Source organism: Peromyscus leucopus, chromosome 16_21 (assembly GCF_004664715.2).
Source record: "Peromyscus leucopus breed LL Stock chromosome 16_21, UCI_PerLeu_2.1, whole genome shotgun sequence".
NCBI classification, from domain to species: domain Eukaryota; kingdom Metazoa; phylum Chordata; class Mammalia; order Rodentia; family Cricetidae; genus Peromyscus; species Peromyscus leucopus.
This window is the reverse complement of record NC_051084.1, coordinates 29,426,334-29,453,396: the sequence shown is the minus strand read 5'-3', so window position 1 is coordinate 29,453,396 and position 27,063 is coordinate 29,426,334.

Below are 27,063 nucleotides of genomic sequence, written 5' to 3'. Positions count from 1 at the left end.
GGTCTAACATATAAAACATGCAGAAATAATTAGATTAAGTATGAATATGCATGATTATAATTTGGGGAGAAATAAGACGAGGTCAGAAAAATCACTGTTCATGATTCCAGACCAAAACCAGTTGTGTGGATCCTTCCACGCTGGAAAACATGAAACTCTAAATACACAAAGTTAACCAGGATTAAGGACAAATATTGATGATGACTTTAGGAGAGTATTAAACAATAGTATTAAAGATGCAGTCATGAAAATCCTTATGAAAATGCAATGTTTGAATTTTAATCTTAAAAATGACAGGAATATTCCACAAGGGCAAAAGCAGGGAGACAAAGTGTTCTTATATCTCTTTTGAAGAGAGCAATCTATGGGAAGGAAAATGGTTGCAAGGCAGACACAAGCAGAATGCTCTGGAAGGCATTGGAATAGCCTGGAAAAGTTGTAAAAGAATAGGCTGATTTTGACAGTATAATGAACACATTTGTAATTTCCTGTCTCTGTAACCACAATACCTGACAGAAACAGCTTCAGGCCACCCCCACCCCTCATAATGGGAAAAGTGTGGCCAGAGTTCATGGTGGAGGTTCTTTATAATACAGCAGACACGGAGCAGTCAATGGGACCAGACCCAGAACCTTCAAATGCCTGTCCCTAATTAAGGTCTAGCATCATGGCTGCACCTCTCACAGGTTCCACAACCTCTCCGTGCTGTGTCATCAGCTTTAGAACAAGTGTTAAAAATATGAGGCTGTGAAGACATTTCAGACTCAAACCGTGGCATTCTGTCCTGACCCCCAAAGACTCGTGGCAGACACATAATATAAAATGCTTTTAGTGCAAGACAAAAATCCTAAGAAGTCTCATAGGGCTCAAAAGGCAAAGTTGGAAATATCTATCCAGACTTAAGGAAAGCTATTAGCTGTTTAAATGTCACAGAGAAAGTTGCATGTTTCCAATATACAATACACAGAGGGAGTATTCACATTTCCAAAGGGTTTGGGGAAGAGGATAGCAAGGAAAGATAGAACCCAAGAAAAACCCAAACCTGGTGTAACAAACGCTAAATCATGTCACATACTGCTCAGCATCCAGGGCATGAGAAGGAGGCAGGATGTAAGCTCTGATGACCCCCAGTAACCTCGCCTAATGGCCTCATGTCTATAGCACATGCAGCCTCTCTCAGGCCAATTCTATTTGTGCAACTTTCCTCAACAGACATCTTAGATTGTTGGCATTTTCATCATCGTCAGACCTCCATTTTCCTGCAGGCTTCACCTTCATGACATCATTCATGATCTTCTCAGAAGTTCCCTGCAAAGAACCCAACCACATATTTTTCTGGCCTCCCAGATTTTTCTTTTTTAATTTTATAATTAATTTAATTTTACATATCAGCCAAGGGTTCCCCCATCCTCCCTCCTCTGCTGCCCTCCCTGCCCTCCACCCAATCCACCCCCCATCCCCACCTCAGCTGAGGAGCCCCCATGGAACGGATCAGGCCCTCTGAATAAGTGAGACAGTCGATTAGCTTGAACTATTTAGGAGGGCCCCAGGAAGTAGGACTGGAACCTGTCCTTAGTGCATGATCTGGCTTTTTGGAACCTAGGACCTATGCTGGGACACTTTGCTCAGCCTAGGTGAAGGGAGGAGGGGACTAGACCTGCCTCAACTGAATCTACCAGGCTGAGCTGAATCCCCAAATTTTTCTTAAAGATGTTGGTGCAAGTCCATATCCTGTAGTCTGTGTGCCTGAAACACCAGTATCACATGGATGATGCCATTTTTGCTGTCAGTTGGAAGTAGTCACCCTTTGTAGCATAGCAGCAGTGGCCTTTGAGTATCTGGATGGATAAACTCAGAAAAGTTTCTTTAGGTATGCCATTTTTACAAGGTCCTTCTCTTTTCAATACTATTTTTTAATCTCTCTCTCTCTCTCTCTCTCTCTCTCTCTCTCTCTCTCTCTCTCTCTCTCTGTGTGTGTGTGTGTGTGTGTGTGTGTGTGTGTGTGTGTGTGTGTACTCATACATATATGCATGTGGGTACAGGTGCATGTATCTGTGAATGCCAGGGGTCAATGTTACCTGTTATTGCTCAGGAACCATTCACCTTGTTTTTGAGAAAGGGACTTTCTTTGGTCTAGAGCTCACCAAGTAGGCTAGTTTGGATGGCCCTAATGATCTGCTTAGATCCGTGTCCCCAGTTCTGTGATTGCAATCACATGCTCATACTCCTGGTTTTGAGATTTTGCTACCGTTGTTATTTAGTTTTGTTTTGGTTTGGTTTTTGGTAAAGCAAAAACTTTACCAACTGAGCTATCTACTCAATTGTGCACTCTTTTTATAAAGGAAAGTCCTTAGGTGACTCGGTATTTTCAACACCTAAAACTTTCTATGGATTAAATGGAGCTCCTCAGACACTGTTCCTACAGTTAGTGAAAAGTTCATGAATTCTTTTTAATGGTGCTGATCTCTTTAACAGTTACATTTTTGTCTGCACATACTTTTATCCACAACCACAGGTGTTCATTTTCTTGCCAAATGGCTTTTATTCAAATTCTGCTCTGATGTTTTAGCCCAGTCTTCATTAAATACCTGGATGAAATCATCAGCAATATCCTTGCCACAGCCTGAATCAATTAGTGCACTACCTTTGAAGTAAGCCTTATTCAAATATGTATCATGAACATAATGTAGACAAAATTCTTTGCCAACATGTAGCCTGAACAGCCGCTGGAGTAGTTCCTAGTGGAATTCTTATTTCTGTCTGAAACCTCATGAAAACCGTCTATACTGTACAGCATGCCCATTAGCGTTCTGGTGTTCCCACACCAACAGACTCATCCATTAGCCTCGGCTTAGACCATCCAGGACTTCTCTAGCTCATATTTCCTAACTTCCAAATCTCTCTTGAAAACCAGATTGGATGGCCAAAGAATTTCATAACCAGAGTTTTCAAAGCAATGGCCTACTTCTCTGGTTCCAACTTTCATGCATTGATCATTTCTGGTTATCTAAAGCCACCATACCTGGAAAAAAAAATAATCTTAAGGGAGGAAAGAATTATTTTGGCTCAGTGTCACAGGATCTTGGTTGACTGTGGTAGGGAAGGTTTGGCAGGACTCATAGTCATAAAAGCACTGAGTAAAGTCTCCTCAGATCATGACAGATTATGATGCAGAAAGTAGTGACATAATCAGATCCAGGGCCTGCCAAGCCTCTCCCAAGGACTTCCTCCATGCAGCTAAGTCTTCACTCATAAAGATGCTGCTACTTCCAAAAGAAGTCTGGAGAACAAGCATTTAAAAACATCTAAGACTGGGAATAATATTCCAAGACACAACAATGAAGATTAAAAATAAATAGAATTGGATCACAAAAATCATGTCAGTGTTCTAATTTATAACATAATTCTTTATAGATAATTATTAGATACAGTAATATAGTATTAGCTATAGTAAACCCAGGTATTATATGCTTTGTGAATGTCAGGCTTTATCAATATTTATCAGTTAATTTATTCTCTTGTTACTTCCTACCCCCTGGGGTTCTAAGTTAAAGCTATTCAAATTAAAGCAGATTCCAAAAGGACCATCGATGCCAGGGGTCAATGTTACCTGTTATTGCTCAGGAAACATTCACCTTAATGAAGCCATAATCTAATTAGGGAACCAGTTCTATGTCATCATAAGCTTTTCCTTAAACTACCTGCATGTGAAGGCTTGTGCTGGTTAGTTTATATTGTCAAGTTCACACAGTCTAGAGTCCCCTGGGAAGAGGGGACATCAACTGATTCATGTCCAAAGTCAGAGTGGCCTAGATCCATTCCTGTAATAGATTTGCTAACATGGTAGGACCCTGCTCAATATGGGCAGCATCAAACCTAAGCAGATGGGTCCAAACTGCACAGCAAAGCTTGGGGAGCAAGCCAAGAACAAATCAATAAGCAGCTGTAGCTAGAGTTTTTCTCTCCTGGTCCCGCCAAACCCTGGCAGTCCCGCAGCCCACTTATAAACATACAGACACGTATATTATTTAAACTGCTTGGCCATTAGTTCAGGCCTACCATTGTCTAGCTCTTACTCTTACACTCAGCCCATTTCTGTTAATCTATATGTCACCACATATTCTGTGGCTTTACCTGTTGCCTTTACATGATGCTCCCTGGATGGCAGGCTGGTGTCCCTCCTCTCTGCCTTCCTGTTCTCTCAATTCTTCTCTCTGTTAGTCCCACCTATACTTCCTGCCTGGTTACTGGCCAATCAGTGTTTTATTTATCAATCAATCATCCACAGCAAGCAGCTTTTTTCCTGTGGTCTCTGCTTCAAGTTTCTGCTCTGCTTGAGTTTTTTTGTCCTCATTCTCTTTAGTGATGGACTATGACCTGGAAATGGAAGTTGAAATAAGCTATCTCTACCTCAAGTTGCTTTGGGTCATGGTTTTTATCATAGCAATAAAAAGCAAAGTAGAGCAAGGCTTTTCCACACTCCTCCATTACTGATGCCAGCATCATCAAAACAACAAACTGAATCTCCGAAGCCAGGACGATAGGTCACTGTCACCTCCTTCCTGGTGTAGATGCAATGTCTCCAGTATTGTACCCACATGAAAGCTTTTGTTTTTTCTTTCTTTCTCTCTCTCCTTTGGCTTCCTTTTGATTTGTATGTTTATTTATACAGTGGTGATGAATCTTGCATGGGTGATTGTGTCATGTATCTTATTTGGAAACAAGAATGATGCTGTCCAGGTCGATTTCTGTGGAGGAGCAGAATGAAGATCATAGCATAGTGGCTGCTGTCCAGTCAGAACCAGAATTACAAAATACCATCTTTAGTAAACCAGGAGGGGAATTTCTGGGATAAGGTAGCTTCTTGATGACATAGGGCACCATTTCAAAATTTACATTGAAAGTCGATACTGATCACACCAATGTTTTAGATAGTGCCCATAAACCTCAAGTAGTTCAATCAAGGCTCAGTTTCTCCATCTATTTTCCCAGTTACCTAAGTAAAGTAAATAAAAGATAGGCTTTGCCATTAAGACTCTATTAATGTAAAAGAGTATTGATTAGTTATTGACTTCAAGCTAAGAGAGATTTCTATCAACTAACTGTCAGAACGAATGTGATTATTGATGTCATATATAATTCTAGTCATATATATTGCTTTTGCCAGTTAATCAACATTTATTGTGTAAATTCCAAATCTGGAGTTAACACTAAGAAAATACTGGATGATTATAAATTGCATAATTATCTGTGACTGAGTACACACACACACACACACACAGAGAGAGAGAGAGAGAGAGAGAGAGAGAGAGAGAGAGAGAGATACACACGATGAAAACAGTTTTCATTCAACAAAGAGTCTTTCCAGAGTAACAAGTAAAAAGCATTATAGCCAGTGAATTCATTTATTGTTTCTATAACAACAAAAAAGGCAATTTCCATAAAACTCAATCTAACCTTTGTTTACCAAGCACAAAGCCTAAATCCTATACAAATCTTATTTGAACCTAAATCCAAGAGTTTATTGACTATAATAAACAGTTTGTGGACTTGTTTATTTTACATTTCCTTTTTTCAGCACACAGGCTAACATACCACACTACATATCAAGACTTGCTATTTCTCTCTTAGTCAGAGTTGTCTAGAGGAACAGAACTGACATAATAAATCCATAGACATTTATAAAGAGGACTTATTAGAGTGACTTGGTGGCAGTGGCTCTGCTGGTCCTACAGTGGCTGTCTACCAATGGAAAGTCTAACAATCCAGTACTTGTTCAGTCCACGAGACTAGATGTTTCAGCTGGTCTTCAGTATACGCTGGAATTCTAAAGAAAGTGACTCTAATTGAACTTGCCAGCGAGAGTGGGAGTAAGGAGGCAAAGAACAAAAGATTCCTTCTTCCGATTCCTTCTTCCATGTCCTTTATTTAGGCTGCCACCAGAAGGTATGGCCCAGATTAAAGGTAAATCTTCCCAACTCAAAACATCCAGATTAAATGTGCCCCCTCCCCCAGAAGCTAACTAACATAGAGGACTCAAGGGGGGTATATATGGATATTCCTAGAAAGAGGAAATAGAAAAGATTTTGCAGGTAGACTGAGGGCAAATGAGGAAGGGAACAGGACGGAGCAGGTGAGGGGGGGATGGAAAGAGAGAGAGAGTACAGGAAGAGACAGCTGGAATAGGGAAGCATTTAGGGGTTGGTGTGGAAACCTAGTGTAATGGAAACTTCCTAGAACCTATGAGGCTGATTCTAGTGAGGGCTCCTAGTAACTCAAGATACAGACCCTGAACTAGCCATCTTTTGTAACTAGGCACGCCTTCCAATGGTAAGTCTGGGACACCAACCTAGCCACAAACCCTTTAACCCACAACCTGTCCTGCCTGCAAGATATGCTAGAGTAATGATGGTACAGAAATTGTGGGACTGGCCAACCAATGACTGGTCTAATGTTATATGATATTTTGTTTGTGTTCTGACAAATAAAGCTTGCCTGAAGACCAGAGGGTGGAGCTAAGCCACTAGTTAACCATAGAGGCCAGGTGCTGGTGGCACACACCTTTAATCGAAGCACTTGGGAGGCTCAAGCCTTTGATCCCACCACATGGGAGGCTCATGCCTTTAATCCCAGCACTAGAGAGGTGGAGACAGAAATACAAGGCAGATAGAGACAAGATCTAGATTAGTCTGATGATTTGTATAGGCAGGATCCACCCAATGCAGTCTGAGCTTTGGTGGAGGCTGCTGCTCTGTTTCTCTGATCTTTCAGCTTTCACCATCCATATCTGACTGCAGGTTTTTATTGTTAAAACCAATTAGATGCACACTTCAGTCTAATTTGAGGGTCAAGCCACAAAAGGGAGCCAATGCCCAACACTGCCTGGATGTCCAGGAACCAGAAGCTGGATTTTCCAGAGACTTAGGGTAGAAACAAACAGGACTGAAAAAAAAAGTCAACAAAGTGACTCCTAATGATATTGTGCTATACTCATAGTACTCATAGAGCAGGGACTAGCCCAATTTTTATCAGAGAGGCTTCCTCCAACAGCTGATGGGAGCAGATGCAGAGACCCACAGCCAAACTTAGATGGAGCCTAAGGAACCATGCAGAAGATGAGGAGAAAGGAGAAGAGCCAGAAGAGTTGAGAATACCATGAGAACATGGCCCACAGAATTAGCTAAGCAGGGCCCATAAGGGCTCACCGGGATTAAATCAGCAGTTATGGAGCCTCTATGGGCCTGTGCTAGGTCCTCTGCATACATGCTGTGGTTGTTTAGCTTGGGGCTTTTGTGGGACTCCTAACAATTGGAGTGGAGATGTCTCTGACTCTTCTGTCACCTTTTTGGGATCTTTGTCCTCTTACTGGGTTGCCTCATCCAGTCTTGATATGAGAATTTGTGCCTAGCCTTATTGTTTCCTGTTATGATGTGTTCAGGTGATATCCTGAAGAGCAGTGGATCTGGGGGATGGATAGATTGGGAGGAGCAGAGGGAGGGAGGCTGCAGTTGGTATGTATTGTATGAGAGTGGAATAAATAAATAAATAAGTGTGGGTCTTCCCACTTCAAATTATTTAACTAAGAAAACTCCACCATGGATGCACCCAGCAGGTTGGGTTTGAGCTATTTTCAGATGCAGTCAAGTTGACAGCCAAGCATAGCCATCACACTATTTTTATATAAGGATTTGGAGAGACGTCACATTCTTTCTCCCCTCATTGTCACTGTCCAAGTGTAGACTGTCATGTTGACTTGTTTACGGGCCTCTTCTTCCAGTTGTCTCAGACATGATCTTCAGAATACCCTCAGATCCTCAAGGTGACCCTTAGATCTTGAAACCAGCCACCTACATCTCAGCAAAAGGGAATCCCTGCTCATCTCCCTCATACTCTAATCTTTCTGATTTCCCCTTTTCTCACTTAATGGAGAAAACTTACTGCTGTTAAAGGGGCCATGGATAGTGTTATTTTCTTGTATAATGTCCCTACCTTATGTTAATTGTGCTACATATTATAATATAGTCATAGAGGTTGATTTAATTGGATTCACTTGGGATTCTTTGAAGCAACATATCCATCAAATATCTTGAAAATCCTAAGATATATGTCATTTACTCTTACTAATTATAACCACCTACAGTTTAAAAATGATGCGTTGCTATATCTGTACATCACAGGTCCCTTAGCTAGTGTTTCACACAATGAGCCTGGAATAAATAACCGTTAAATGAGTCACCTCTCCTCTAACAACCTATGTCCAAACACATTATATTCAAATGAATTAAACAGAATTGGTCCAAACTAAAGCAAACACATAGCAATTCTCTCCTAAAGAAATAGAAGCAACTAGGAACCCTGTGTGCTGATTGCTCTGTCTTCACCTTGCTGAAGAACACCATCCATCAGTCCCTTGCTGTCAGAAACCATGATGAAAGTAAAATATAAAACAAAAAAGACACGGAAAATGAACAAGTTATCAGTACACTCTGACAATTTTTTCAGGCAACATGATATATGACTACTGGAATTATTGTATGAGAAAACATTATATAAGTATTATAAGACAAAAATAAGAGAAATCATCTTTCAAATAACAATGGTGTAGTTTTTCTAAATTTAATGAAAACTGCAAACCCACAAATCCAAGTAGCTCAGTGAACTCCAAAGGTTTCTTAAGCTGAAGAAGATAGAAGACACAGAGTGATGAAAATTCCTACCACGCATGAAAATAAAATCTTCAACCCATCCAGACAACTGACTCAAATAGGCAGAAGTAGAGTTTGTAAGCAAAAAACTATCAACTATGAAAATTTTACAATAAATAAATTCACTAGCAAATATTAAAGACACTCCCATCAATTTATACAACTGAATGAAGAATGTTAATATGGAAGAAATGTTTTCCTATTCCTTTTGGTATGACCACAATTAACCCAAAATGTTAAGATTGAGGAAAAACTATTAAGAAAAAATACCATGTATTTCATGACTTCATGAATAGATGTAGATTATTTTCAATAAAATAATAACAAAGGAATTCAAGTATATCTAAAAATAAACTAGTTATAAAGCAAGACTTTCCAGAAGTAAAAAAATAATAAAATAATAAATAAAAGAGGTTAGTACACTCTGAAAATAAGTCAACATAATGGTTTCATGTATAATAAACAGAGTGGGAGAAAAACCATGTGACATTTCAGTTGATGACAAACTGACAAAATTCAATCTGAATACATGTTAGAAAGTTTGAGTAAACTGTAAATAAAGGAAATTTCCATGACACAAGACAAAAGGAACTGAAAAATGTATAGCTAATTTATCACTCAATGGGGAATATCTGAATTCCTTCTTAAATGATGAAGAAACAATGTCCTCTCTCATAACTTCTATCCAAGACAGATCACAAAGTCCTAGTCAAACCAATAAGCCAAGGTAACTCAAGTCTTTAAGATTTAAGATAAATAGGTATGAACTAAATTTATTGACGTACAAAAATATCTTGTTTAGGAAACTAAAGGGCTGTTCAAAGAACAGAATCTCATGGTTTGTTTTTGGGAGCAGTCCATGATTGTGTATCAGGAAGTAATATCAAACACAGACATTTCCCATCAAGATAAGAGTTTCTCACACAGACAATGCTGGGGGATGGAGATTCATCAGCCACCGTGTACTAAGACGTCTCTGGGAGAGACTGTTGGGGAGATAAAGTCAGGATTTATCTCAAGTCAGTGAGATAGTATCAGTTTTTCATCTCAGAGGACTATTTATACAAGTTAAGAATATTAACGTATTTTTAAAAAATTCTAAATATATTACTAGAATCAATTATTGTATATGGAATAAAGTTTGGGACTCTTGAATCTTCTATATGCCTATCCAAATGTACATGAATTTAGCACTAGGGGAGGGTAGAATTGATATGTGCATATACTGAACTGTTGAACTATTATATATAATCATGAACTATTGAAAGTAACACATGGAAGCAAGTACAACTCATAATAATGGGACAATAAATAAACATATATATTAAATCTGATAGCATACAAAACCTTTACGGTGAAAATTATGAAATAGTTCAAGATCAAAAACATATAAGTACTATAATTTATTTGTGGATTGCATTACTCAATTCTGTTTATGTGACAATTCTCCACATATTTATAGTTATAAATACACCTCATTCAGTGTTGCAGAAGCAGTTGGGGAAGGAGTTTGGTGATTTCCATGAATAATGAAGCTAATTCTAAAAATCAGAGAAATGCAAAGAAGTCAAAATAACAAACCACTTTGGAGAGAAAAGAAGACAAAGCTAGAAGATTTATAAAGCCAAGACGCTGTGTTACTGATACAAAGACAGAGTATAAAAATGGAAGAGAACACAGAGTTCACAGATAGAGCCTCCTCTCTACAGTCAAATCATATGGTACAAAGATATTTAATGGGATAGCCTGTTGTTGGACTACACAATACTGGAAAAGCTGGTGCCTTTATACAAAAACAAATAAACTATTTCACATGACACAGTAAATAAAATAGAAAATGTAAGGTGGAACATGATTTAATCCTGGAGTATAAAGTTTGGGTTGCCAGGAGTCTTGCCTCTGGTAATGGAACAAAGATGGGCATGAAAGAGGAAACACCATGAGAATATCAATGAAATGATGGAATTGCTTATTATCCTGAGAGTAGTGGTGGCAATGGTGATGGCTTTGCAGCCACAAGTCAAGGCTTATCAAATTATACACTCTCGGTGTAATAAGCATTCAGTGTATATCAGCCATATGTCAACAAAGCAATTTTAAAATTGAAGTTTGAGACAGAACCCTGAGAAACAGTCCTGAGATATATGAAATCTGCAGGTATCCCTCAGGCACAAGAGAACACAAAGTACCCACTGAAGGAGGGCATCAGAACATCCATTAAAGGCTTTCTGAGTTTTCAACGTTGAGAGGCTAAAAAGCAGGTGGGAGATAAAGGAAAATCTGTCTGAAAGGTCCCAGGTGTTCAGCTGTACAAGAATGAGGTCAAGAAAAGGCAGCCAAGGCAAACCTCCCTTCTGGTCTGATTTTTTACAAACCAGGAGGCCCCCTACTCCCTGTTCAAAAAAGGGGGAGTGGCAAGGTGGGTAAAGAGAAGTCTGGAATACAGAGAGTTGAGATCATGATGAGAGAGAAGAGGAAGTTAGAGAGTAAGTGAGTAAAGAAAGACAGAGACAGAAAGACAGAAACAGAGACAGACAGAGATATAGAGACAGAGAAACAGAGAGAGACAGAGAAGAGAGGAACCAATAAATGGCAATCTTAGCCTCAGAAATACAGTGATCAGGTACTTGTCCTGCAAGATTGGGAACACCTGAATCCATATAAAGGTGGAAGGAGAGAATCAACTCCACAAATTGTCTTTTGACCTTGACACATGCACAATGGCATACCCTTCCTATCTATAGAGGTATAGAAAGTGGGGATCAGGTACCCCTGGACTCTGGAGAAGTGGGTATACATGCAACCTCATCAGGCAGACAGATGGAAGACTCAGGTTTCCCATATCTTTTGTAGGGAGCAGCCTGTAAAGTCTGAAGTTAGTGTTGAGATAAAATACCTCCAATGTGACAAAGAGCCCTGTTATCACTGCCTAGAGGGCCAGGCCCCAGCATCATAGGGCTCAAATGGAAACTGTAGAGTCAATGTACTCAGACTTTTTAATCTGAGTGGGTAAGGGGAAAAGATACTTACACACTCCCTTGAGAACTTTTCTTTATTCTTCCTTTACATTCGCTATTCCTTCTCTCATTCTTGATGTTTGCTTTCTAACTCTCACATCCTTGATATGTTCCTTCTAATTCATTTCAACTCTATCTTTATTCTTTTTGTTACAGCTTATATACCCTAGTAAAATCTTCAGGCAATATAATAAAATTTACAATGTCGATTCATTCTATTTTTCAAGTGAATGATTACAATGAATACAAGTTTTAAAAAACAGCATGTTTTTTATATCCCTTACATGATTAAACATTTTACATATTACTGGTGAAAAACAAATTATCCCAAGAACCCACGTACATTCATACCCAAGTAACTTATTATAGATTAACCATGTAGGCAAGCAAGGTATTCTTCTCAGTCAGCTCTTTTGCTAGCACGCTACAGTTTGTAGTTACAAATAAAAGGCCAATTACTTTATTACTTTCCTTGAAAGGTAATCTTATAAGGAATCTTAAGGGAATCACAAACCTAAACTTTTATATATGAAAATAATCAGCCAGCTCTACTTAAAATCTTTAGGGTGCACAACTACTCATCAATAGATTTTTTTTTATATCAGGAGATTGAGGTCAGAAATCTATATAAGGAATTAAAATCTATATAATAAATTAATAATTTGGTCATCAACCAATCCCAGCAAGAAAGGTACATCAACTAGTAATAATTCAGCTGCTTTGTTCTTATTCCCTGACCTTGATGAGTTCCTCATCCAACTATGTGCCTTTCTAAAACTTTATATTGTTTTCTTGGGCTTTTCACCTCAAATCTATTTGACAGAAACATCTAGTCTAACCTTAAGTTCTTTTCAAAGCTTTATTTCAGCTATGATGCACTTTTAAAGCTGTGAATATATCTCCCAACATTAATGTTAAAGTAATTTAAGCTAGATGGGCTACTGGGACCCAACTATATTTCTTAATCATTAACTTAAGCCACAATCTATACAGTTCCTCAATAGAAACTCGTGTGTTCTAGCTACGTGACACTTCCTTGTTTTATTTTTTTAATCATTAAAAACTCTATTTAAACTAACATTATTATTATCAAAATTAGAAAGTACTGAGCCGGGCGGTGGTGGCGCACACCTTTAATCCCAGCACTCGGGAGGCAGAGGCAGGTGGATCTCTGTGAGTTGGAGGCCAGCTTGGGCTACCAAGTGAGTCCCAGGAAAGGCGCAAAGCTACACAGAGAAACCCTGTCTCGAAAAAACCAAAAAAAAAAAAAAGAAAGAAAGTACAGCTTAGGAAGAAATCATTTTCATAATAGACCACAGGTAAAAATACCCAGTAGAATGGGATGTTTCCATGAGATAAACACACTACATTATAGGCAGTGGGAGTCCTCCCACACCCATTCACACCATGCCAGGTACCAGAGAAAGATGGCAGTAGCAAACATGCAAATGCTTTGCAAAAGCAGAAGCAAAAGACAGTTTGGGTCTGTGGTCTCAGGGCCTTTCCAATCCAAGATTCACCCAGCAGGGGTTTTTCTCCTGGTGGGATGGTAGATACCTGAAGTCAACTGCCATCTGCTGCTCCTCTGACATGGCCACCAGCATCCACTGACTTGGAACTTGCATTCTATCAAACCCTAATCTCCTAATCTGACTTATACAAAATATTTGCTTTTTCTGGAGGCAAATAACATGTATTTTCCTCTCCATTGTCACCCATTTTTTTCCTCATATCAAACACAAGTGTGTCTGTGAACCTCAAATTCAAACAATGTAATGTATTTTAATCAAAATAACCAAAGGATTTATCATGTATGAGTATTTAAATACATCATTCTTTTCAACCAAACATAATAAATAATATTAGCTATCCAAACATAATCTTAGTGTCATCAACTGAAGCAAATAGAAAGAAACACACAGTTGAGCATGACATATGGAAAGCATCAGCATTCGGGGCTGAAGAGATGGGAAAGGGCTTAGGAAGGGTTATTACTCTTACTAAGAACCCAAGTTTGAATCACAGTACCCACATCAGGTGACTTAAACTACCTGTAACTCCAGCTACAGATCAATCTTTTATTTTGATGTCTTCTAGCCTCTGAGGTCACCTGTATTCAGGTGAACATCCCCAAACACACACACACACACACACACACACACACACACACACACACACACACACATACACATAAATAAAAACAAAATATTTTCTTAAACACAGAAGATAGCAACACCCCATACCAAGCTGAAGTCATAACAAGCACTCACAGGAAATGTTACACCATCGGTAAGGATACAGAATATGAATGATGGCATTCATGTTTGAAATAATGAAAGCTAAATTGTAATAACAGAAGTTTCCAGAAGAAAAAAAGTCACTTTCAATATTTATATATTTACTATGCTACTCAAAAATTAAGGTAAAGAAAATCAGAATGATTAAAAGAGAAATTCTTTGTAGGTCCACTTGCACTTAAAGTGTTCAATACACAACTTCAGTTTGAAGATGAGAAATATCATACAGAAAGGAAAAGCAGGAGGAAGACAGGAAGGAAAGGAATTTGAGTCAATATAAGCATCTAAATATATTATAGAATTTGATATTAGACTAGTTTAACTTTAATACAGAAGCACATACTAAAAATTAACACAAAGAAATACATGAGCAATGTAATATAGAAAAACTATAATAAGTTTGGAGTCACCCACAAAAACAACAAAGTAAAAAGAAATATCAAAGAGCAAACAAAATAAGTATGCAATGAACACGGAGTTGGAAGACTTGAATCCAATATATTAACCCACTTCACAGAATATAAAGAAAACACATAATCTAATTAAAACTCTAATTAAAAATCTAATCAAAGGAGTAGCAAAACTGAATTAGACAGCATATTCAGCTATACAGACAGCACAAATTTAGACACTGATAAGTTGAAAAGATTAATGCCAAAATATATTCTCAATTATAAAGATTAAATAGAATAATACTAGCTTAGTTATATGAATGTTGGTGTCTGTCAACTAAGAACTCAGTTAAACATATTTGATGTAGATACACAATAGAGTCATATTCAGCCAGGAAGAAGAACAAATTATTCCAACTGTAAAAATGTTTGTAAACAGAGATAAACATATTATGAAAATTTAATTACCTTCAGAAAGATATATATCAGATGTTCTCTCATTTGTGGATCTTGGATTTTAGGTTATATATGAATATATAGAAACATGTGCATATAAGACAGCTAGATTAATGAATGGGACTTGGGAATAAGCAGAGAAGGGGTAACATGGAAATACATGATCAATGGATATTACACACCTGTATGAAAATATCCTTATAAAACCCAGTATTTTTTTTTCTTTTTTTAAAATAGTTTGTGTGTATGAGTGTTTTCCCTGCATGCATCTTTACAATTCATGTGTGTGCAGTGCCCACAGTGGCCAGAAGAGGGTGTCAGATCCCCTGGGTTATAAAACTGCTGTATGGGTGTTTTAAATCAAACTTGGGTCCTCTGGAAGAGTACCCAGTGTGCTTAACGCCCATTTCTCCAGTATTTAAAAGACAAACATAGTATCAAAGATAATGATATAATGATATAGACAAGAAAAGAGCACTGTTTACTAGCAGAAGGATGAACCTATCAATAAAAGATAATGACTAAATGAGTTCATTGATGGGATTTCAGAGGTTACATCATTAATGTAGAATTTCTGCATTCATTGTTGGAAATAACAATATGTAGTTCCCAATACCCACTACGACGCTCAGGCAAAAATAAGAATGAGGATGAGTTGATCAATATGACCATTACATAGATACAATTGTCATTTGTAGATCAGTACACACAACTGTAACATAAATATGTTCCATTTAAATGTTTCTTTGTAAAAGTAAATAGATTAAGTATAGCCAGCAGGTTTGAGGCCGGGTATATGAATTAAGCACAGAGGGCTTTATACTGATAAAATTATTCTGTCTGTATTTTCTGAAATGATATAGATAGCATTCATCAAACCAATAGGCTATATATTAATGAGAATGAGTACTCATAGAGATACTATGACATGTCATTGCAGTAGCATCTCCAGTTGTAATAAATGTACTATCCTGATGACTGACATTATAAAAGGGAAGAACAGATCTGTAGATCTGGGCACAAGATAGATGATCATCTCTGTAACTGTGGGACCTTTATCATATGTAGTCACAAAAAATGTTGCAGGCTACTTGTTCCCTTGTATGTGACTAATTCTCTAAATGTATCCATCATGGGAAGCAAACTTAAGTAATTTACCCATCCATCAGACTGTGAAAAAGTAGACAATGGTCTAGTGGTAAAGAATCTGTTTGTTTGTTTGTTTGTTTTCCAAAGAATACAAGGGTATCCTGTAGCAAGGGTTTCTCCAGCTAGAAACTCAACAACCAATAATTAATAACAGAATAAAAGAAGATTTGGAAGTAAAATATACCATTTATAACTTCTGGAAAGTCCTAGACCTCTGCCCCTGAATGGGATTCGTGAATGACTTCTAAAACGTTGTTCTGTCTGTACCCAGAGGTCATAATCCAACTACAAACTAAAGCAATAAACAGGAAGAAATACTTGTAGCACTATATCTCCATGCCAACCTGAATTGTGCAAGGCAAATGCCATGCTCGAGATCCTTGAGCAACTCTTGGAGTTCTCAGTGCAGCAGTGATTAACTGTGGCCTTCCCCACATTCCTCAGTAGCGTAAGGTGGAGACAACAGGGATGGATGCTTAATTGTGTTGCTTAGAAACATTATAAGCTATGGTGGTATTTTATTTGTACTGAAATGTGATTTTATTTGTATGTTAAATAAAGTTAAAGTTGCTTGGGGGTCAGAGCTAATAGCAAGCCATAGCAGAGCTGGGCATTTGTGGCACACACCTTTAATCCCAGCACTTGGTAGAAGAGCTAGGTAGATCTCGGTGTGATCAAGGATACAGCCAGCATTGGAGACACACGCCTTTAATCTCAATACCATAGAAGACCTGGAGGGCTGTACATACAGGCAGTGACGAGGCAGTCATGGGTTTGGGTTTACAACCAATGAGAAGGCAGAACAGAAAGACTATATAAAGACAAACACACAGGAAGCAGGTCTCTTTCAGAGAGGTAGGACCACCACAGGAGGAAGGGTAAGGTTTTAGCTCAGAGCTCTGACCTCTTGGCTTTCTTCTTTACATTGGTTCTGTGTTTCTTATTTAATAAGACGGTTGGTTACATCTACAATAAGCTCCAACTGATTAAACAGCAATGTCCTCATCCTTTGCATCACACAAACCATACCAGGGTGTTGCATAATGCAGACCTGTGCTTAGCTTAAACTCCAGAAAGAATTTGAGTCATCCCACCAAAGGCAAACAAGGGAATCATTAGTGGCCCTTCTTACTACTTCAGCACCTATGTCAGGTAGCCCACAATTACCTATGGCTCCAGCCACAGGGCCTCTCCTGACCTCCAAGAGGACTTGGACTCTTGTTCAAAAACTCAGACATACACACATGCATACACAATTAAGGATAAAAAGAAAATCTCAAAAAAAAAAGAGTAGTCAAATTAAGACATCCCCTCTCTCACAGCATGTGCTCATCTCTCTCATCTGTCATGCAGCTGTTCTTGCTTGTCATATTCATAGTTTGCCTCCTCCCCTGCGTCTGTAAATGTGACTTCAGCCTAGGGAACAATAAGAATTTTTAACAAATAGACCGAATCTTAGCATGAAAATTATTTTTTCCATCAAAGTATCGCTTAGGAAATTCACACCCATCCCCAGCATGAGATTAACATGCCAGGAATAAATTTATCCTGGCATCAGACTTAAAGTCCTTTCTATATTGGTTGTATGTATGGAGAAGAAGAAACTTCTGCCAATTCATTTGCAATTGAAGTCCACAAGAAGAACATGTCTTTTGTAGTGTATTATTATGTAAGAAATACCGACTGTTTAAGTCACTGCAGTCTATCATTCTGGCCATCAAACACAAGAACAAGGATAATTTGATGTTTGCTAGCCAACTCAATAAAAAAGATTTGAAATCACAACAATAAAGAGGAGCACACGGAACACTGAGTCTGAACAACAGCCTAGTAAGGACTGGGTTGGAGAGCCGCAAAGCGACAGAAGGAAATGTCCCTGTGCTGCAAACTGCTGGAGAAGGGAAACCCACGCCAGCAATGAGAAAACAAGTTATAGAAGTCCTAAAACTAACCATACATAGGAAGAGGCAAATTCCTGTCCCATCACACCAAGTTCAAAGTTGCAGTCCAGACCTCACTCACTAAGTTCAAAGCTACAGCATTGACATGATCTCTTTAAATACTTAGATTGCTCTCATTTATGAAATGATAAAATTTATTGAGAGAGTTGTTCATGGATCAAAATAAAATACCAAATTTATGAGGAAATGGCAATTGCTCAGTTATTAACACCAATCTGTTTCTTTTAAAATTCATGAAAGCAATTTCCTCCTATGTAACCACTACCTATGAAAAATGATAGTCATGATATTACAGGAAAAATTAATCATAAAAGATGAAAGACAGAGTAACAAATACCTAATATTTTTTAAACATCTTCTATGTACTCCAAACTAGCCAGGAACTTCCTATGGAGACAGGAAGATTTCAAACTTCTGACCTTCTTGCCCTCCCCTTCTGAGAGCTGAGATTATATCACACTCAGTTTATATGGTGACTGGGATCAAACCCACAGCCCTAGGCATACTAAACTAGGTAATCTACATCTGAGCTATACCACCAGCCAACACTAACCTTAAAAACCAATGGGCAGTACACATATAAAAGAGGATCTTACTATGATGTATTAGTTATTGGACCCAAATATGATAAATACATTTTTATCACTACCCCAGATCATGAAACTTGAAATCTTCTAACATTTGGGAAGCAGGAGGACAAGTGTGCTTCTAGAACGACTTCCTCAACAACTTCTCGGGGTGTGTTAAGTGGAGAAAATTGCAGATTCCTAAATACTTCTTAATGTCTGTGAACAATTAACTCCCTTTCTTGCTTGTCAGATTTTCGTTCACTGGCTGTCAAGAACATTACCCTTGGTGTTTGAATATATTCCTTTGTGCCTCGTAGCCCCTTCCCGAATAGGTAAGTGGGCTAGAGCCTGGCCAGGATCTTTCAGCGGTGGCCAAGGTATACTTTAACAGTTTTCTCTGAAAAAACACTCCACACTCTGTAGTGGTGAGCTTGGCCAGTCAGCCATTTCATTTCCCCGCTTGAGCCAATCTCCTTCTCAAGCCCAGCTGCTCCTCTATACTGCCACCCAAAATAGACTTTCATAAATGAGTTTCAGATGTGAACAAGGTTCAGCACACATCATATGAAACTTCTGGGAATGGATAGATTAGCTGTTTTAGGAACTCCTGAGCCTTCCATCTTCTTTAAGTAGCTTTCAGAGTCCCTGGTGTAACCGAGTTGTTTTGTGTCAGAGAATACAATGAACTTAGGGATAGCATCTGCAGGAGAGGCCACCCTCTCTCTTCAATCTTTGTAGAGCCAATACACTATTGTAAGTCCAGAAGACATGCCTATTTGAAATACTAAACATCATTTAGTTTAAGTCTCTCTCCAGAGAGTCATACATTAACTTGAAAATGCAGAAGCTGTGACTGAACATATACATTAAAACTGAAATTAAACTTACCTCTCCAAAATTATCAATATCAACAACAACAAAGTCCCAGGGTCCCAATATTCCTTTGCTTTTCTTTTATGAGACAGGGTCAGGCTGTGTAGCCCAGACTGGCCTCGAATGAAATCCTCCTGCCTCGGCCTCCCAAGTGCTAATTTCCAGAATTGAGCAGCATACCCTGTTCTCTCCTACTCTCCTTTCTCTTCAATTTTTTTTTAAATAACTTGGTCTGTCTCCTTGCCTCACTGGTTTTCTAACCTGTAGATACCACAATGAGCCATTAAACTGAAGGTATATCATAAGGATTATGATGCTTCAAATTTCAGTTAATTATTTATTATTATTATTATTATTATTTTAATGTGGAGCCAGTAAAAAAATAAGCGATAAAATACAGAACAGTGAAATACCCAAGTTTGGACAAAAGAAAAGGCAGGCATTTTCTTGCATTCTGTTGCCATGTCATGCACTACAACACAAAACCCTAATTCAGACAGCACCCCTACTGCCTTCAGTAGTGCTGAAAAATTCTGTTCCAAGTGGAAGTAATTAGTCAGTGATTAAGCGTCAGAGAGTAATTAGCACAAAAGAGAAATGCCTTTGTTGGCATCAGACCTGCCAGTCCAACAGCAAGGAAGCCTTAGGTGAAAACTTTGCAAACGAAGCAGCTGAAGTTTTAAGGTTAAGGGATTCCTAAGTTAAAAAGTTCAAAACCATCACCACAGATGTATGAACTAAGGCAATGCAAACCCACCTTTAAATGGTGTGCTCACAGTGGAGAACCCTTCCCAGCATCCTCTCTTGACCTTCTCATCCTGCAGGCATGCTCGTATTGAGGTTCTCCTCAGAAGGGTCCCCTCGTGGTTCAATCTAGCAGGCTTGACTCTGTTTTTCCTAATTTTGCAACATTTATGAGATTCTAAAATTAGATTCTCATGTATTTTCTTTTTAGTTATCTGTGTTTTCTGTTAGGGTATAATAAGCTCTATGAGGTCAGGGAGTTCACATGCCACTGGGTCTCAAGTTCTCAAGATAGTGCCTGACCCATAGAAAGTAATCAATGAAATGTATGTTGAAAAGTGAGTCCCTAACATGTAACATGAATCTTAAAAGGTCTTATTAATAGAGAAACCCAGAGCCAGATAATAGGGTGAAATCTGAAAGATTAGAGAAACACAATGAGCCACAACCAACTTCACCTCGACAACTCCTCAGCTGATCCTCTTTCCTCAGACTGGAAGCCTCTGAGTCCTCATCCAAAAGTGTCTCCACTGAACTGCTACTAAAAAAGCTTCTAGTTCCTGGTTCTCATGCCTTATATACCTTTCTGCTTCCTGCCATCACTTACTGGAATTAAAGTGTTTCCTTCCCAAGCAAAAACATGAGATCTCAAATCTTGGGATTAAAGGTGTGTGTCAACACACCTGACTCTGTTCCAGTGTGGCCTTGAACTCACAGAGATCCAGATGAACCTCTGCCTCCCCAAGTGATAGAATTAAGGGTGTGTGCCACCACTGTCTGGCCTCTATGTCTAATCTAGTGGTTTTTCTGTTCTCTGATTCCCAGGAAAGCTTTATTAGGGTACACAAAACATCAACCGCACTAATACTCAAAGAAGTTTCACTTTTTATAAATATCACTTCCATGGCCTGGGCCTGGAGATGGGGACAGGGATGGGGAGGGGACTCAAGATGTATAGAATGCTTGTCCATTGTGTATGAGGCCTGGATTCAATCCCCAGCACTTTGTAAATTGGACATGGTAGTGCAAACCTGTTATCCAAGTACTCAGGAAGTATAGACAGGAGGCCAGGGCATACAGCAAGTTCAAGTTCAGACTGAGCAACGTAAGACTCTAGCTCCCTTTAAAAAAGAATAAATCCTGGTTATAATAACTAATTGTCAGCTTGATGGGATTAGAATCACTGTGGAAATAAGCCTCTAGGCATGTCTGTAAGGGACTGTCCACATTGGATTAATTGAGGTGGGAAGGCCTATCCTGTATACAGGCAGCACCATCCCATAAGCTGGAATTCTGTACGTAATAAAGAAGAGAACAAACGAAGCACCAGATTTTACTGCTTTCTGCTTTTTCTGTCTGCAGATGCAATGCAACCAGCCACCTCAATCTCCCTGCTGCCATAACTTTCAAGCCAGGATGGATTGTATCCCTTTAAACTGTGAGCCAAAATAACCCCATTCTTCCTTAAATTGCTTTTGCCAGGTACATAGTCACAGCAACCAGACAAGCACTGGTCACTGAGAAATACTTTTCCTTTGGGTAACAGCTGTATGTGCTTTTCAGGGATGCCTGTAAACAACACTTAGATTGTGTGTTACATTACTTACTGGAGCCATTATCAGAAAGCTTGAATACCACCACCTCCTTCAGAACACTCCTTGCCTGAAGATTTAATAAACCCCTTTGTCGGACTCTGATCAATTGTGCAAGTGTTTTCTTCAAGGGCAAAGCACTCAGTGGTAAGGTCTGTGTCCATTTTAGCTCTACAATTGCTTCAGTTTCTAATACTACATGTAGCCTATCTGTCTAGAAAAATCACATCAAATGAGAAACTCAAAACATCTCTGAACTCAAACTTTCTTCCCATGAAAGATATTCCACCTAAATAGCTGACCACGAACACTGCCCAATACTAGTGCTTCACCAACTCCAAAGTATTGTCCTATTTCCCTTTATAGTCCACTGTGTAGCCATTATTATACCTGGGTGATCCAGACAATGTATATTATTTTACAACACAATTTATAAAGTAACAGTTGTCACTTGCTAAGTTTTCTGACTTTAATAGCATCCTTCTTCCCATTCAACTCATAGCAATCTAGGTAATAAAAGCACTGGAATCAACAGAAATTACTGGAAGTTCTTTTTGCCTGACCATCTTTCTACCATAGCAAATAAGTTTATTTTCTAGTGGTGCCTAAAAGATCAACTTGTCTCAAGGTAAAGTAAGATCCAAATCACTCCACATCAAGAAGGCCTGAAAAGGAGATGAGTACACATGGTATTCACTGCTAATTCTCATGAAAACAAACTGTGTATGATTTTCAAATAAATTTGACATCTATCTATCTAACTTAATATTGTCAGAAATTTGAGGCAAAGTTTCTGTAATTGATTTTCCACCTTGTGATTGTACTTGATTCATGATCTTTTATGTATTAAGATGTATATTTTGATAAAGTATTTACACAGGATAAAAAATCGAGATAAGATTCTATAGGTGTTTATAAATTTACAAAAGGCCTTTTAAAAGTCAACTTCTAAAAGCTACACATACTTTCTCTTTAGGGAATAATGGTTTGATTACCTTTTAAATAAACCTCTCATTTCCTAGAGGAAAAACAAGCTCATTCTCAATATTCAAAAATATAAACTGAAACATATTATTGTATATTATACCAACATTTAGTAAAGGTTATCCCCTGAAGTTCCTACCTGAAGAAACTAGAAGTCATATATAGGCATTGAAAAACAAAATGGTAAGTAAAAATAAATATGGCATAGATATTAAAAACAAATGAAATAATGGAGTTCTGGTACCATTTGAAATGTTGCCTATAGTCATATACCATGTCTAAAATAACTTTAAATGCAGTGTAAATGAGTTCCATTCAAACCAAGGTATCATTTTAGCTCGAGTTCCACAGCTCCTCACAGGGTGACCATGGTCTGTACTTACCATAAACATCACATAAAAATACTAGAATCCCAAATGGATGTTACCAAGGCAATGTCAATCATTCTACATCACTAAGGATCACTCTTACTAGGATGTCCATGCATTGCCTTGTGGACAGTTCGTATATAAGGGAAAGACTCGTATGTTGAAGATCTAGAGGCACCCTAGCTTAGCAGACCTGAACCTACAGGAAGGAGTGCATAGTACTTCCTAGCCACAAGTAAGAGGAGCTCTGCTTGCACACAGCCAACCAAGAGGATCATCACACTTTGGGAGACTTATATTTATAATTCTGCTGTCCTGCTGTCCATCCACAGTTTTCCTTAGTACAAACACTATTTTTTGTCAGTCTATGGTCATTTGAGTCATAAGCTATTTTACTAGGAATATATTATTCTGTTCTTCATGTACTTAGGAATAAACCCTAAAAACCCATCTGTAGCTGATATTTTTGTACAGGCATCTTACTCACTGTAGCCAGAGGCTTTTCTGTCCCACCTTGTCCCACAGTCACTTGTAAATAGTCATTCAGAGGCTTAATATTATTTATAAATGCCTGGCATATTGCTCAGTCTTATTACTAACTAGCTCTTACAACTTAAATTAACCCATTTCTATTAATCTATGTATTGCCACCTGGCCACTGCATTACCATTCTGCTGGCATCTTGCTCCTTTAGTGCCTGAATGGCATCTCCCAGACTCTGCCCTTCTTTCTCCCTGTATTCAGTTTGGCTTTCCCACCTAGCTATATTCTGCCCTGCCATAGGCCAAAGCAGCCTTATTCATCAACCAATGAAAGCAACACAGATTTGCAGCATACAGAAGTACATCCTACATCAACCCACAGGTAGATTAATTGAGAAAGAGATACTTTCACAACGACAACAACGAAAACATTCTTGACCAAAACATTTGTAAATCTAGGAAAATATTTTTCCTGACAAAATTGTTGGAAGGCATTTCAAATGGTATCCAATCCATATTTGTGTATCCATATTTGGACACAATATCAACTGGTAACCAATCTATATTTGCATATCCATATTTGGATAGAAACCCATGATTGGAATCACTGTCATAAAATATACACATGTTCTATTTAGGAAATATTTTTCTACCTAAGCATTTTCCTCAAAGCCCTTCATAGCTCTTTTCACACTGAGCTCTCATCTCAAGCTACCTGAAGTTGGTATGAGATGGTGGTCTATTAAACATTTGCTTTTCCACCTAGCTATTCAATAGATGCAGAACCAGTTATTGAAAAACCTGTCCCTTTGCAAAGCACTTTTGTCAAGTCTTAGTGAAAATTAACTGTGAAGAGATACATCAATCGATAGATAATGGGTACATGGAGATAGGCAAGTATGAGAGGATAAATAGACACAGGATACAGATGTAGGTAGACATTTTACAAATTCTCTGTTCCATTGCTTCAAATACCACAATATCTAAACTTCTGGACCTTTTATATATCTTGATTTGAGAGTAAAGAAATCCTCTTCATAATTATTTTTATTCTCTTGATTTTTCACACTTCCATATAAACTGTAGATCTGAGCTGACTTCTCAGGTTTCACAACTATGTATCAATGCCTCCTTGGTGTTTAGGCAGATGACATTGAATCAGTGAATTCTGAAAAGTATTTCCTGCATACTATTGGGTCTATCCATCTATAGACATAGCACTTATTTCCATGTGTCTAAGCCATCTTTAAGTCTCTGACATTTCTTATTTGTATAACATGGTTGTCCCATTATGTTAAATTTACTCTTAATTACTTGAATTCAGGTCAATCACTTTACTATCTTTTTTTCCTTCTATTTGAATGTTTCTAAACTATGTTCCAGCTCAATAAATCTATGTATTTAATACTAATTTTGAATATTTTATTTTGACTTGCTAGGCTTTTCACTTGACTAATCATAATGTCCAGTTCTCTAAGAAGATATGTAAGATATCAGCCATTCTCTTGACACACTAATTATTGTTAATTTTGTTTCAACAAATTTAATATCTTGGTGCTTTTGATATCTGCTCCTGTTCTCTGCCTTATAGTCTCTTGGTGCTTCAGGATTCTCTATCAAAACTTAAATATTTTTTTCTGAAATGTGTTGAGTTTTTTTTTACCAACACAATACTATATTTCCATAAAGGTTTCCCAATAGCCTCTGAGAAGGAGAAACAACAGCAGATTCTTCCAATGCAATTGGCACCCAAAAGGATTTTCACTTAATGGTGGATATCCATTCAGTTTCACTCTTCTTTACATTTCTTTCCTTGGCTCTCCACACACCCCAGACTTCATCATCCCTGCCCTTGCACATCTGTCTTTTAAGATTTCTGCAGGTATATGAAACTATTCTGTTTCCAATTCTCTTTGCCAACCTTGCTAAATAAGCAATGCAGAAAAGAAAAACAGACCTATCCACAGTTAGGGTGTCTCCTTCTTGTCTTCTTTCCTTAATCTTGACATAATAAATCAGGGGTTTCTTGACAAACCCAAAAGTTTGTACACTAAAATATTATGACATTATCTAGCGTTTTCCTGGCTTCACCGTACCTCAACCCCTTTTTTTGTGGTGAATTAGAATGTCCTGAAGGAAAGATCCCATTCCAAATATTAGTTTCTGATAAACTCAAGCTGCATGAAAGTTTGGAATTTATTTAGGAATTGTGAATTGTTTGTCTGGAACTCAAATTTAACTAGGTATCTATCATTTAGTTTATTGTCTAGAAATCCCAACCTTGACACACCTCTCTTAACTCTAGGATGTGAACCCAAAAGACATGGGAGTCTCAGCAGTTATCTGGGGTCCCTCAAAGTACTAGAATTCTCCATTTTGTTCATTGGTGTTATAGATTATATAACAAGCTATTTCATGAAGTACAGTGAGGAAAGTTAATAATATTATCTTAAAATTAATGATGAGGTTGTTTAATATATGGGAGAATAAAAATAAAGGGAAGTTTATGCACCCATTTGACATGAGGCTGTAGACCAGCAGTTCTCAACCTATGGGTCGTGACCCCTCTGGGGGGTCACTTATCAGATATCCTGCATATCAGATATTTACATTACAATGAAAAACAGTAGGAAAATTCCAGTTATGAAAATAATTTTATGGCTGGGGGGGTCACCACATCTGAGGGACTGCATTAAAGGGTCTCAGGATTAGAAAAGTTGAGAACCACTGCTATAGTTGAATATTATTTTAAATAAAATATATTGATTATTTAAATATGAACAATGTTTCCATATCCTGTCCACCATGCATTTTTAACATTAACACAGCATTTGAGCTAATATCTTAAAATTTTTTATTCATATGTATTTCCTAGTATTTAAATAATACATATCTAATACTCACATAATAAAGCACTTCTAAAATATACAAGAAAAAACATTAGTATTATATTTTCAGTCTACAAAACATATGAAATAAGTCATATGACTTTTGTTGACATCATGCTCTCTCTCAAATCCCTTTTACTATTTAAACATTTATTTATTTAGTATGTGCATACATGCTAACTTGCAAGAAACAATTCTCTCTTTGTACTATTTCAATTCCAGGGTTTGAACTCAGGTCTTCTGACTTGGCAGCAAGTACCTTAATCCACTAGGCCATCTTGCTGGCCCCTAGAACCCTTTCTCATCTACTCTTCCATCATCAGTACCTTTGGATGAGACATTTCCAGAGAATAAACTTGAGTTCCTTTTAGTTGAAAACATAATTTAGTTCAGCTTAAGTAAGCATGTATATAATCTGAGCTTATTTACCAGGGTACTTGTGTGAAAACCTTCACATATGTAAGATTAACCAAGCTTTTTTTTTTTTTAATAGAATGTAACATCTATTACATAATTAACAATTTTAATGACTTAATAAGGTCATATTTATTTGTTGAATGGATTATATGCATCCATTGGTTAATGA